The 14,767-nt window shown below is 38.6% G+C and overlaps 1 protein-coding gene across 9 annotated transcripts in view; it reads left to right on the top strand.

Moving 5' to 3' along the window:
- LOC125706611 (zinc finger protein 536-like) overlaps window positions 1–14,767 on the top strand; it is a 121,757-nt gene that overhangs the window by 13,025 nt on the left and 93,965 nt on the right. For 5 of the 9 annotated variants that reach the window (XM_048973361.1, XM_048973357.1, XM_048973363.1 and 2 more), the window contains exon 2: window positions 9,904–9,970. The exons of the other annotated variants lie outside the window; for them this stretch is intronic. The gene's annotated coding sequence lies outside the window, so the exon portion shown is untranslated. The remainder of the gene's footprint in view (window positions 1–9,903; window positions 9,971–14,767) is intronic. 9 annotated transcript variants of the gene reach the window in all.

Genomic DNA, 14,767 nt, shown 5'->3' with positions numbered 1-14,767 from the left:
GGTGGTGTTGGGTGATTAGTAATGAGATGTGATCGTGCACTCACCCCGGGTTACAGTCTAATTCAGATCTATAGCTTATTTTTAAACTGGCTTTCATTGATAAGATGGGGGGGGGGGTAGCATGTGTGGGATATATGCATATATGTTACATGTGTAAAGGGGCTGGTGGGGGTTTAGAGTCGGGAATGGGGGGGGCAGCTGTACCTCCTGACATCCGTGCTCTTTGTTGGACTTGGCTGTTAGCAGTGTGAAAAGCCTGGCTCTTCCTGGGCATTATATAGATTAATTTACTGTTCCACAGGCCTCAAGCGACACCTCACAGGGGAGCCCGTGTTTGCGTCTGCCGGCTAAGGGGGCCGCGCGTGGCTGAGGGTAGCCGCCACGAATTCCTGCTGAAAGCAAACAGCGACTTCTGGGCTGGATATGCGGGGGATTGCGGCGCGGCTGTGTGTTTTAAGAGGTGCATCATCTGGTCGGGGAGGCTCATTATCCCGATTCGCTCCCAAGCGGGTTGCACTCGTGTTTAAGCGCCTTTTTTTGTGCATCTGAGGTGCATTCTTTAAAATGGGAGAACAAAGAGCGTCTCTGCTTTAACTGGATGTAATAAATATGCTTCTTTCTGAATTTATCTCCGGCCTTTGTCACAGATGGAGCTTTAAGAGTGGGTCAGTTACGGTGTCCACTGGTACTTTAGTTGGGTATGACAAAACAAAATGGAAAAAAAGGTAAAGGGGAAAAAAGTCAGGGCACAGGAATTAGTGATGTTTATCTATTATGAAACGCGATCTCGTTTGCATAAGTGACACATTTCTAATGATGACAATTCTTCTGCCGTTATTGCTTATCGTTTGTTGACTCCAGTCTTTGCAAAATGCAGAGATCCGCATTTTGTACAGGGCCCAGGATGCCTTGGATCTGGTACATTCCAGTTTAGCTTAATGTGTGTGAGTGTGTGTGTGTGTGTGTGTGTGTGTGTGCGTCTTGCAAAGCAGCAACTGCTTAAATAACCTACTTTTGTCTGACAACAGCATCAGTTGAGGAGGTGCATATATGTAGAAATGCTGTTTGGAAGGGGCTCCTCGTGGATGTCAGCTTTTATTATGCGGGAAGGTGTCATGTTTGTAACGAAGCTGAGTGCAGATGGCAGAGTGGAAGAAATGGATCACTAATTTTAACAATGATTAATGAACAGAGATGGAAAATGAATTACATTGGTCTATTGGAGGCAAGGAATATATTTCTGCTAAAATGTTAACTTTGCCTGCCAGACTGCTGTCAAAGGAAAATTATTATGCATTACATATATTGTTTTCTACAAATTATTTATAAAATCAACATTTATTCCTATCTTCCACAATATTTTAGGGTTTCTGTGCTGGTTTTGTATGGGGGAATTTGTAGTACTGTAGCAGAAGCAGGATTTAGCACTGGAAAAATCCCACAGTTGTATCTGCAGGGGAACATCTATCATTTCATATTTTGTGAAAAAGGTGGGTTTCTCCCTTTTGTCTGAAATGTGCACATTCACAAAGGTTGTGAAGATGATGTAATATATACAGGATAAATAATCATTCACACCTCCTAATCCAACTGACAGTTTCTGATTCTGCCTCTATTTCGCTATATTGATCCCAATCAATAAATGTCTCTGCCAAAGAAGATAACACATATAACAATGCTTTCTCCAGTGCCCCCCCCCCCAGCTCTCTGTACTGTCTCAGACTGGTTGCTAATTTCCCATCAGAATTGTTACAGCTGCATTCGGCCTGATGTCTCCGGAGTGCTGGGTGAGTGTGGTTGCCATTCAGACACCTCCAAGCTCCTCACAAGTGCTATAAAGTGTGGAAATGCAGTAAGTAGCACATGCTGAGAGACTCTCATCAACATTAAATAGAAACAGGAGGAGAGTTCATTTAACTTTTTTTTTTTTTTTTAAGAAAAGCCTTCTCCATATCTCTCCCACAACTGTGCGTTTGGAATGCAACGGGAATTGAGAATTCAAGAAAATAGATATGCATGCACTATTTTGAATTTAATTAAGCTCCTGATGGGAAATAGTTTAGGCAAGGAAAAAAAAACAACCTCTGGAAACAATATGTACGTGTAGAAGATCTCAGGTTACACAGCATATGCTAAACACTCAGAGAACGTGCGCAGAGCATTAGTGAACAAGGTGGGTAAGAAGCTCCTGGGAGCCAATTTAGATTGTGACTTAAGGCAAGTGAGTTTTTCTTTTTCTTTTTTTGTGCGTCTGGGTGTGCGTGTGTGTGTGTGTGTGTCTGTGTGTGTGTGTGTGTGTGTGTTTCCTTTGGCACACTTGAAATAGGGGCTATGATCGGAACTCCCTCCCAAACTCCAAGGGTGGCCTGCTTCGAGATCCGCATCTGCACCCTACCCCTGTGGACCGTACGGGTCAGCCGAAAACTAAGTTACTGGGTTACGTGGTACACTTTTAAAGATCGAGGATGTAGACTGTGGCGTTTTATGGGTTGGACCACTTGCGTCGTATTTTGTCAGAATTGTCAGAAATGCTTGGTAGCTCTTTGTCACGGGGGGTTTCTCCCCTTGTGTTGCTGAATGAGATGCACATCTGACTGTCACCACCAAAGTTACAGACATACTCTTTAACTCTAACTGTTTAAGGCTGTGAGATGATAGGAAATTACCTTTATACCCAACACTCTGTTTTTGTGACATCTTTAATGTGTTGCCTGCATTTTTGTTTGATATTATTCTGTTGTATAGAGTATTGCTCTCTTGGTCTCTCTGTTGGGACAAACATGTACAAGTACATTGGACTGATTGAGCATTTGGCTAATGCTAATGACATCTAATGTTGCAAATGGCCAATATTCTGTGCAACTTGTAGGGATTTGGCACAACTAGCTTGGCAGGGATGAGGTTTGTTTATTAAGAGGAAAGGCTTGAAGAATTGCAAACTTAGCGTATTCGAAATGGTTACAAGCGAGGGGCGTGTTCATGCTACCTCAGAATGTTTAGTCATAGCAATACCACAAAGAAAATCAAGAAATGATTTAGATTTACTTTCTCTCGGCGTGTTTGGATTTATTTCAGTGTGGAAAATATAATATGAAAATAAATTTCAAAAAAAGCTTTGGAAAAAAACAAGGTGCATTCATAAGGGATTGGCTCAGATTAATTTGGGGTGGAGGGGGGGGGATTGTGTGATTCAAAATAACCTTGAATGCAGTTATACAAGGAAAAAAAAACTAATTATAGGAAAACAAGAGAGTCAACAGAAGCATAGCAGACTGATCATTTCTATGCACACAGCCAGATGGATGCTAGTCTGCCAGATAGATGTTCATGTCCGAGACAATGGTGGTGGCACTTTGAAATTTTTTGGACAGGATTAGGTATGAGGTTCTTTTGACTGTGCTGTGACTGTATTAGGTTTGAGGGCTTGTGAGTAGTGTTGTGTGACGGTGTGGACCATGAGGTTATGTCTATCGTGTGAAGGTGTAAGGTTTTATGGACAGTGTTGGTGGCGGTGTTACGCGTGAAGGTCTGCAGGAAGTGCTGTTGACTGTGTTAGGTGTGAGTGCTTGTTGACATTATTGAGTTGACTGTGTTAGCTTTGAGGGTTTGAGGACAGTTAAGTGACAGTGTTAGGAATAGTGGGCAGCATTAACAATGACTTCTTGTGGATGATTTTATGTGACAATGTTAAGTATGAGGGAATGTGAGCACTATTAACAATGAGGTCTTATGGACAGCGTTAAGTGTGATGTTTTGTGGACATTTGCCATGCCTGTTCTGAATGTGGGGGGATAGGGCCATGCATGTATTTGAATTAGAAGTGGATGATCTGAGTGAACATAGTGGGATGGAGAGAGGTGCTATGGGGAGCTTTTTGGGGTTTATTGGGGTATGGGGGACGTGTTACATGCTAATAATTAGCATGCCCAATGGACTGTTTGAGGGGCATGGGATAGTTTATTTTTACGCAGGATACAGTGCTTATGTGGGTCCAGGGTTCGAGTTTCTTTCTCTGTGTTGCACTGCAGATAGCTTCACTCTACAGTCCACAGATTGCGCATTTGCCAATCAAATGGCATTTTGGGAAAGTTATGCGAATGCATTATTGATTTTATGGAGTGATAAACAGAAATTTATACAGCGACAAAGAGTTGCATGACATAGTTTATGACTGCCAAAATATTGTTCTGTTCCTACTTTGTCCTCTGGATTTACAATGGCCTTGATAAAGCAAATTGCCTCCCCCCACACTCAGAGTTTTGTGAAGGTGGGGCTAAAAGTGTTGATCGTGGCCTTCTTTGTGATGTACATACGATAGCAATAGGAAACACCTACTTTATTTCTTTTAAGGCAAATTGACAGGTGTAATAGCTGTAGAACATATTCATCTTTCTAACCAAGAAACAAGCATTGTATCGCTGGCCTTCGTTTACCAGTCTTCAAAGCACAATTGCACTTGAAACATGGTCTGATTTCATACTTTTTTAACTCCTCCAATGTCACTCAAGGAGGCAATTACAAAAAGGGTGACACAGTAAACAGGTGCACCCATTATTCTCCAAGCCTGTGGCAATACATCCACATTACTTAGACTGACGGGACATTATGAGTACGACACTTTGGAGGTTTTGCCTACATTGGCTCTGACTGATTAAGCCTGGATGTTCGAATACTGTCTTAGTACTTGAATTATAAGAAAAATTACTGTGTGATATTCAGGGTAAAATTTCAGGAGTAATTATTATGCTTTACTTCTAAATTATTTTTTTTTAACACTGCTTCTGCGGTCACACTGGTGTGTAGAAATATCATCAGCATTTTTGGGTCCTTGAATTTAAGGACAGTGCTGCTGGGAGGCTGTGTCTGACCCGTTACATGTCAGTTCTTACACACACACACACACACACACACACACCACAAACACCCTTAAAAAAGCCTGTTGCCCTCATTGACTGTTCAGAAGCCTGTGAAAAATATAGCAGCTGAATATGAATTTCTGCAACTACACATCTTCTATCCTGTGTGTGTACATATGTTCTTTTTATGGTTGTGACGTCAGATTTACAAAAAACATTTGCAGTGACATATCTGGTTGATGCAATACCTGGAATTAAATTACTTAAAACCAATAAAGGCATCTTTAAAGAGGAGAAGGATAAACACTATTTGCTGTTTATAGTCAAGATGGCACAGCTGCAGTTGCGATGGAGTTAATGATAATTATTTAAAATTTTTTCATTGCCAGATAATTATTTAAGAGGTTCATATAGTCATCAGTGTAATCAGTCAAGAGCGATTACTGGAAATCCACGGGCAAACAGATGGCACTTGGACTTTTTTTTCACATTAAACTATTACGTTTAACACCAGCCCATCGTAGGAGGACAATCTGAAGGACGAACAATATAAAATCACTTCAGCTCAAAAACACAATCAAAGTCATAATTGGGCCTTTTGGACTTGGGCCCCCAAAACCAGCTAATCAGCCGAGTCACAGATAAATGCAAAGTCGCGGGCAAATAACGGAGGGTCCAAGAGAAGGGCCCCGAGCCCGGCTTGGAGACCCATCGCTGTTTTCAGATGATACGCTTTCAGATACGCTCGCTGTGTTTTGTAGTGCGTCCTTGTACGTCGCCCGCCCACGTTGTGTTGCGTTCGGCCGTGGTGATTGTTCAGTGCCAACAGCCTGTGCACGTTTCATTTTTTTCCTTGTTGTTGATGTACAAGAGTAGAGAGGAAGAAAAGCCTCCTCTTCGTTATGGCAGGACCAACTGGAACACGAAGGAAGCTGCCCTACATTCCCTACTAATTGTGTAACTGGAAAGCTTTTTAAATGAGCAAAAACCCCTCTGCAGCCCACACATTCAAGCACTTCCCCCTTCAAAGCAAATCACAAAAGAGCATTTTGGGAATAATAATAATTTCCAAAAGCGTCCCCCAGTAATCTGAACACTATCACTGAAACTTTAACCACGTTTGTCTCTGGTAAAGATCTTCAGTGGACTGTTTTCAATCAGTTCTCCTGAGTGGCCAAACAGACCTCCAGTTATTGAAACTGATTAATGAAAGAACTCACAATAGTATAATAAACTTCCATTGTTTATTTTTCAGTTCTTGCTTTGGCTTTCCGGTCTGACTTAAATTCCCTTATTGTCTACCTGTATACTGTCGTCTTGTTACATCACCTCCTAGCCCCATGAAAAATTGTATTTTAAAATTTACTGTCATTTTAATGCATTTTCATTCACGGTGGCAGTGTGAAGAGCATGTCAGAACAGCAAAAGTGCAATAAAACACATTTTTAATTAACCTTATTGATCACAGAAACAGAAGCGACTGTAATTTGCATGCATCATGCACGATCAATTTTTCAAATTTTGATTAATTTGCGGTCTTCACAGAGGTAGGGGTCAGATCTTTACTAAATAAGAAATAAATTAAAGTATGATGGAAATGAATTGCTGTATTATATTTGTAAAAATGCCACACAGTATTGCATACCATTGCTTTATTAAGTCGTATTCCCAAGAAAGGGAACTTTTAAATAAATGTTAAGTTAGCATACTGTGGATAAGTTAGCATACTGTAGATAATAAAAGAAAGTACAGGAGGAAAAACACAACAGGCAGAGCATTAATAAACACATTTAATGGCGAAGGGCAATATGTAGCTTCTTGAAAATAGTATAATGCAGTGTATCGATTCATAATGCTTTTAAATGGATCCACTGTACGCTATTCAAGGGCAAAACGATGGCTGCAATTTGATTTTATGGCGGCGGTCGTTTTTGCAGAAAGCTTTTTTGAATAGGAACACAAAAGGGTAATTGTTTTAGCCCAGATGTTACTTTTGCACAACAAGCAGGATACAATGTTCCTACTGAGCTGATGAGCCCAATCAGTGAAATGATTAAAAATTGATTTTGTCCCTGTAATTACAGTATGTAAACTACTTAGCCAGGATTGCAAAGGAAGTGATTTTCTAATTACGTATATACTCTGGTGTCTAATGATTGTTTTTTGAAGTAATGAAGAGAGAGCCCTAATGACTCCATTGTGCTCTAAAAAAAAATAAAGAAAAAGGCCGTTGTTGGGGTAGGGCATTGGCAGACAAAGAGCTCAAATTTAATTTTCACCACTGTTAATGTGAACGGAGACTTGTTTGTTAACATGCAACTGGGGTGGTAATGTTTCCCATTACAGGTCAAGTAGCCACATTCCCCGAGTTGGGACCTGCCCAGCGAAGAAAAGCTATTAATTATATGATAGTGATAATAATAGGTACAGCTTCCTCTCGTATGATTTCCATCGCACGGCTTAGCTGATAAAGTCTTCTGTTTGTGTCACAAACTCCTTGTCTTGCTTGTCTACAGTCGGAATGCAGAATTGTAGTTTAATAGACCTACGATTGAAGCACAAAGCATTTGTGCTTTTGCGGCAGTTTGGAATGCACATTATTTACACTATTTACTCATTGTTTCCCAGTTTAACGTAAACTTTCAGATTAAAAGAATTTATGATACAGTACTTTGTCCCTCTGACAACCACGAGAACAGGAACCTCCAAGCGCGTGCACTGCAGAGAAAAGACCTTTTATCTTGAGCATGGAATCACGAATCTTGACCTTCACATGAGATTTTATAAATGTAAGTCTACCTTTGTGTGACCTACTGAAAAATGGAAACGCATTAAATGTCCATTGTGATGTTGGACTTAAAAAAAAAAAAAAACAATAGTTATACGTAATATCTGATTGTGATCCAGACGAATTACACTAGTCATTTTATTTCTGATCATGAGAAAAACGCCCTGTTGTTGAGCCCTGCTATTGAGGGATCTGCCGCCAAAAGGCTGTGCCAATTTAACAACAAGGCCATTATTGTCTGACAGTGGGGTCAAGCCTTATATGGTTGCAAAGTTTTATCCGCTTTTCAAAATGAATGAGCGTCTGACACACCAGCAATCACGTCAACAAGGTGTCGAGTTGTTATAAAACGTGTCCTTTTTAGAAAATCTAAAAATGGTCTTTTAATAGAAAGAATCTATTAAAATACTGTAATCATTTCTCTCCTTTTTCATAGTGCCAGATGAACTTAGAACCTAATGTTTCATTAGGATTTATTCTGTGACACTTCACTCAGAAGATACACTTGTGGCTTTTATACATCATCTAAATTTGGAAAGGAAGGTTTCCTCTCACTCTAATTTGACTTTCAATTATGTTTCATAACTTTTTTGTGCTGTTAAATTTGAGTAAATCACCACTTGACATTTTAAAGGACATTTTGTTTTTCACCCACTATACTTTTCACTCTCTCTTCTGAGAACTTCTGGAAGTGGAAAGCTGGCCGTGTGTAGCACCTTCAGGAGGTGACAGTACAAAGCTGCTCTCGGCCAGCTAGAGGTAATTAATGCAAAGGTCAGGTCTGATATTCTTAATTAATGAAAGACCGATCCGGGGCAAAAGACGTGCAAAGTAAAATAACAGAACAATTAACAATAAATTGTTAAAAAAACACATATTCAAAAATACTGCAAAATTTACTGTGTAGCGAAAACAAAAGGAGAAAATAATAATAATAATAATAATAAATAATAATAATTATTATAATTATTATAAAACAATACAGAAGCATACTAATGGGACCTTTATATTTTCCTGTGAAATTAGGAATGTTATCTGTGCAGGAGCTGTTAGGTTTTTGTGGGTCCATGCTTCACTCTGCAGAGGTTGAATAGTTTGAGTGATATTCTGCTCAGCAGAGCTTGATGATATAACCTGAGACAGAGTGGCTTTTTCTACTTTTACTTTCTCTCTCTTTATAGATGAATCTTGTCTAATTTTACCCAAATTCCTTGTGTGATTTCTAATTACTTGCTTGTTATTTCTTTGGACTTCAAGATTGGGTCCGTGCTTGAACTCCAGCTCCTTATTTCGGTAGATGAGAGAGATATTGCTGTGTGTCACTGGTCAGAATAACAGTGATCTGTCAGATACACCTGCTGAACACCAGCCCAGGTCTCTGCACTTTGTAGTTAGTGTCTTCCACTTGTGTCATCCTTGTATCGCAATGTAATGCACAGTCACTCAGATTTCATTGATAACTGGTTTACATTGGTTTTACTCCTACTTTCTCAAGAATAAAACTCATTTATACTCATTACTAGCATTCTCAGTCCATCTCGGCATTGCTGTAACAGCCTTTGGCACCATAATAATTAATGTGGTCTGATAATAGTGTGGCATTATAGTGTCTTTATTAAAATGTACCGACATCCTATTGAGGTCCTAAGAGTATCTTCCACTCGTATATGAATGTATGTATGTATGTGTGTGTGTGTCAGTTCTTTCTGTACAAACAGTAACACTAACAATAGAAATATGTGGACTTTAACAATATTGCTGAATGTGACTGTTAATTTGTACTACAAGAAACTTACTCTTCTATTCTAGATTATTATGATTTTCATTCAATCAGAGTAAGAGTGTTATGGCTGTATTTGTGATTAATTTTGTCGCTGTACTTGGTTGTATGACTGAAATGAATGCAATTTACTTTTCATTGACTTAAAAAAGAGCTTTTGCTTCCTATTTTGATTCTTTGTATCACAGTGTAAAGTATTTTTGTTTTGCTCAAATAATTGTAAATCCTTAGAAAGGAAAACAAGTTAGCAATGTCATTTATGCATCTTAGCTATACTGAATGACAAGGAATTAACCGCTTAGATTTTTGAAGTAATAATAATAATAATAATTCACATTGTCCACAATTGATATAGTTTTTTTTATGATGATGCAGATATGAATGTTTATGTCATTTGCTGTTGAGCAGTGGAACTTCATTCCTTTCAGGAAACTGTCTTTACTGAGTTTTTGCACCTCATGTCTGTAATGTGTTGACAGGCAACAGGTGGGAAAAACCTGCTCAAGAACATCTTATCTGGCCAGATCCAAACTGTCCAAACATATGGTAAGTGTTTGTTGCCCGTAATAAGATCCCGCGGTCTGTTTATTATCTTCAGCTCTAGAACAGCATACGGAATCATATGTATTCAACAGGGAGAATATAAGCGAGAAGGGCACTTATTTCTTTCATTATTTTAATTATTTCTTTTTTGCTCTTTGCATGTGACCTGTTCAAACAGCTTTGCACTCTAATCATGCATAATGTACACACGATTGATCTTAGTTTAGACGTGTGACTGATTTCGTATTGCACACGACTCATTTCAGGGTGAGCACAGCCATTAGAGGGTAGGTCGGTGTACTTACTCAGAAAACAGCCTGATCTTTGGCTGTGTATTTGCGAGATAGAGAATGGCTATTCTGTCATTGTAATTCTAATTATTTTTCAGTCCTCCGTATTTATGCTAGTTCACTAGCGCTTTCCGGACCAATCAACCTGTCAAACATTAGCTGTGTGAAGAAAAGAAAGTCAAAGAATAGTCTTTAATGTACCTTGTTGAAAAATAATAGAAGGTTAGTAGCACGTATATTCTGTAATCTGAAAGAGAGAGAATTGACCATATTTTGAAACAGCCCCCAGTAAGAGTGAGCGGTCAATACTTTCAACCAGACCACTTTTAAAAGATCTTCTGTTAGGCCTGTTCAGTACAGTTTGCCCAGTCAATTAATTAAGTCCTATGTCGTGGGAACCCTGACTGAAAATGCAACTTCCTCATTCCAATCTCCAAACAACATATCAAATTCTAATAATGTTATTTTTTTCTAGTTTTGTTTTTTTTTCCCTGGCCTGTTTCGTGGGGAAAAAACATCATAAATGCTCAGTTCCTAATCATGTGCTTTTTCCATGGCTGAGGAGTGTAGAAGAAAGGAGTGAAGTGTGTGGTTCCCTGAATCAGGGCAAATGTAGCATTTATAGCACTGAGTCACACTCCAAGTGCCACCTATGCATCTGATACCAAAAGCAGCACTTCTCAGTGAGGTCAGAGGTCAGAAGGGGTACGACACGAGGTCATTCCAGTACAGTTGATTACAGGTGGTTGACATGAGAGCTCACTTTCACCACCTGTAGCTCAGCAGACTGTTTCCAGGCAACTGGGGGAAAGTGAGAGAGGACAGAGGGGATGAACAGGTAGTCGAGAGAGAGAGAGAGAGAGAGAAAGAGAGAGTATAAAGGGTTGGATAAAGACCAATGTCTGTAGCATATACTCATCCAATAGCATGGTCCTGTTGTACACATGATTCGGTCTGTGGGGTGATAATGATAATGATGATAAGTGTGGATGACTGCCCTTGTTTGACGTCTGTGCATGCAGAGAGAGGCCTGTGTAAACGTAGCATGGCTAATTCCAATTTAATCTCATAAGTGCCACCATGGCAGAGGTGGGTCAGATCCTTAAAGTTACACTGTTCCTTCTAACACTCCAGGCTGTGTTTCTGCTGTGGCTCGCTGGGGCACCCCCCCCACATCCACGAGGATTTGTTTATGTAATGCCTGCACTAGTAAACCTGCCGGAAAGACTCCAATATCACAGCGCAAACGTGATGATGAGATGTGGACCCAGTTTAGGAAAAATGTTCATACTGGCTACATGGAGCTCTGTTGATTTACAGTATATGTACTTAAAAAGGAGGCCAGCAAACCTCCATTCTAAAGACAGCAGTTGGATTTAAACTTCATCTGCTCTCCAGAGGATGACGCCAAGTTAATGTGCTAAAATATGAGGGAGAGTACAATATAGTGCTCATCTGGCGATGAAGTGAATAATTGTACGGCGTAATGTAATGCAGTTGTATTTCTCGAAGGAAGTTCACTGCAAGTTCAAATTATTTTGGTAATCAGAATAACTCCCCTCCCCCCTTACCCTCCTAAAACTAATTTAGTCAAATTCGGTAACTTATGCATAAAGTTTGATTAATCCAAGCATGCAAACTGCAGGTACCTGCAGAAATGTAACACGATAAGAATAAAACAAGCTCTGAAAATATGCATTTATGGTTCACATTGCAGGAAGGGGTGTCTTGGGTGTGATGTCGTAATATAATTTGTGCAAAATAAAACTTAAAAACAAACAAAAAAGAAATAAGTAAATAAACGAGCAAGATAATTTAAGCATAAAAGTTTAAGCAAAAAATATTGAGCATACTACTATTACTACTACTATTAATACTAATAATACTAGTAATATTACTACCTCTACTACTGTTGCTGCTGCTACAGTACTATTACTACTACTACTACTATTAATGATGATAATAATAATAACAATAACAATGACATGGTAAAGGGTGAATCTGACGGGAACATTTGAGCGCCTGGCCCTATTTGCTGTGGTCAGCTTGGAAAGTCTAACGCCAGCGCACAGTGGCTTGCATGGCAGAGGATGACGGCTATGAGACTGTGCCACTTCAGCTGCTCGCAAAAGGAGGAGTGACCCATCACTAATAGGCTATGAATTGGATTGGCCCTGGGAGTTTTAGGCTGTTTATAAAATGTCAGGGCTGTGTTTGTGTAGGAGGATTTCCTGCATGAAATGATGAATAACTTTTTGATGATCTACCAAAACTTAGTTGTCCCTAATGTCGATTCCGAATGTTCAGTTGTCAAGCACATTTCCGAATCCATGTACCTTTTATTCTTTAGCCTTTCGTATAGTACTATCACTGCATACTATACCAATATATTGTATGTTAATGTCTGTATAATCTTACTATAACTTTAATTTTTAATTATTATAATAGAACACCAAAAATGAAGAGACGGCACAACTCAGGATATGAAATCTTTTGTGGTTATTTAACTGCATGCATTGAACTAATGTAATCATTGTTAAAATCAACCTTGCTCAGATTTCTTTTGTTCTCCACAAAGCATTTAGAAGATGATAAAAAAAATTCCAATACTTTAGACATGCACATAGGCATCTTTTACCACAATGAAATGTGGATTGTGCTTATAGACAGAATAAGAGATGTAAGGTCAGGATGTAACTCAGTGATTAAGGGCATGGATTTCTAACCCGAAGAGTTGTGTGGCTATGCTGTTGTACCCTTGAGCAAGATACATAATTTAAATTGCTACATTAAAAATATCCAGCTGTATAAATGGGTAAATGGTAAATCACTTTGGGGAAAAAAAAGTGTCAGAATAGCAGTGAAATAATAATAATTAGGTATTAAGGACAATACTGTGCCAGTTTTGAAAAGTTGGAACACAATGCACACTGCAGGCTTTGCAGAATTATCACTGAAACTTGCAACTAATTTTTATGTCTAAGTTGGGATATATATGGTTATTTTGCATCTGTATATCTGCTTTTAGTCTCAGTCAGTGAACAACTAAAGCTACTGTAAGCATTGTCTCTAGACTTTATTGTTTATGCTATTTTATTTGTATGTTGATTTCCTATTGCAACAATTTTCTGGGATCACTTTCAACAGTTTTCACTGGATTGGAGTAGTGATTTCACAAAACACATCCATAACAAATTTCAAACTCCCGTTGAAGAAAAATGTTATAAAGGACACAGAATCGCATATAAACAAAAATGTTAAGCTGTTACTCTAAAGAATTGCTAGTTTTAAAAATAATGACAAAGCTAGCATATTGCAAAATACTGATTTACAGATAATGTAGCATTATAAAACTCTGCTATAAATGTTGCTGGTTTCAAGCATTTTTTCAAACACTAGAAATTGATAATCAGAGTGATTTGATAAATTGATTTCAAATACATTGATATAGTAATACATTGATTGTTTGACTAATATAAAACATTAAATTGTTTTAAGTTTTTTCAATCCACAAGCTAAATGTTACTTAGTATTTAGTTCACTATGGTTTCAGTCCATCTTTGCTTTAAGATGTTTCAGGAAACACACGTGACACATAGCATGAACAAATGACAGCTTTAGAGGAGAATTCAGCTAACACACACACACACACACGTGCGTTTGTATTGAAATATGTGTGTATATATGTAGGTCTGTGTGTGTGTGTGTGTGTGTGTGTGTGTGTGTGTGTGTGTGTGTGTATATATATATATACACACACGTCCCTCATCATTTTCAGTTTTTTTTTTATAAAAATGAAATTCCTGTTATCTGATTTGAAAGGCTGATTCTACTGTTTCACATTAAACATTGTCTAGTATGAGAAGGTTACAGTATGTCCTCTAAATAAGAATTTAGGTGACCTTTTTCATGTTTATCGCATTTTTTATTTGTGCCAACAAACACGTATCTTCCAAACCGTATCTTTCTCTGCAGTGTTTTGTTTTATTTCGATTTTCTAACCCTAGCCCTAACCCTAACCCTAACCCCTATCCCCTAATCCTATCCCCTAATCCTATCCCCTAACCCTAACCCTAACCCTAACCCTGTCCCCTAACCCTGTCCCCTAACCCTAATCCTAACTTTGAAGGATGTCCTTTATCCCCTGGGACTTTTTCTGAGTTGGGGACCAAGCTTAAATGCTCCTATATATATATATCCCCTGAACACTGAAGAAAAAGAATCAAAGGGACAATTTCCTGTATAATTACTGTTAATTGTTATTTCTTTCCCTGTTACATTCCAGTGTGGAATCGTTACTGTTCTTGTTCTTATCGTATCTAACCTTCATGCAGCTGTCTAACTGAAAAGAACCGTTTCTACGTCAGAATCGTATTATCTACTGCCCCTTCTGCAAAATAAATCACACATCTGTTCCGTTAACTCTAAAATATGTTTATTAATAATAAACAAGACTAATCGTGCAGTTAGCGAAAAGAAATGGGCAGTAATGTTGTGTTAAGCAAGTTCA

Source organism: Brienomyrus brachyistius, chromosome 13 (assembly GCF_023856365.1).
Source record: "Brienomyrus brachyistius isolate T26 chromosome 13, BBRACH_0.4, whole genome shotgun sequence".
In the NCBI taxonomy this organism is placed as follows: domain Eukaryota; kingdom Metazoa; phylum Chordata; class Actinopteri; order Osteoglossiformes; family Mormyridae; genus Brienomyrus; species Brienomyrus brachyistius.
This window is presented reverse-complemented; position numbering and strand designations above follow the sequence as displayed.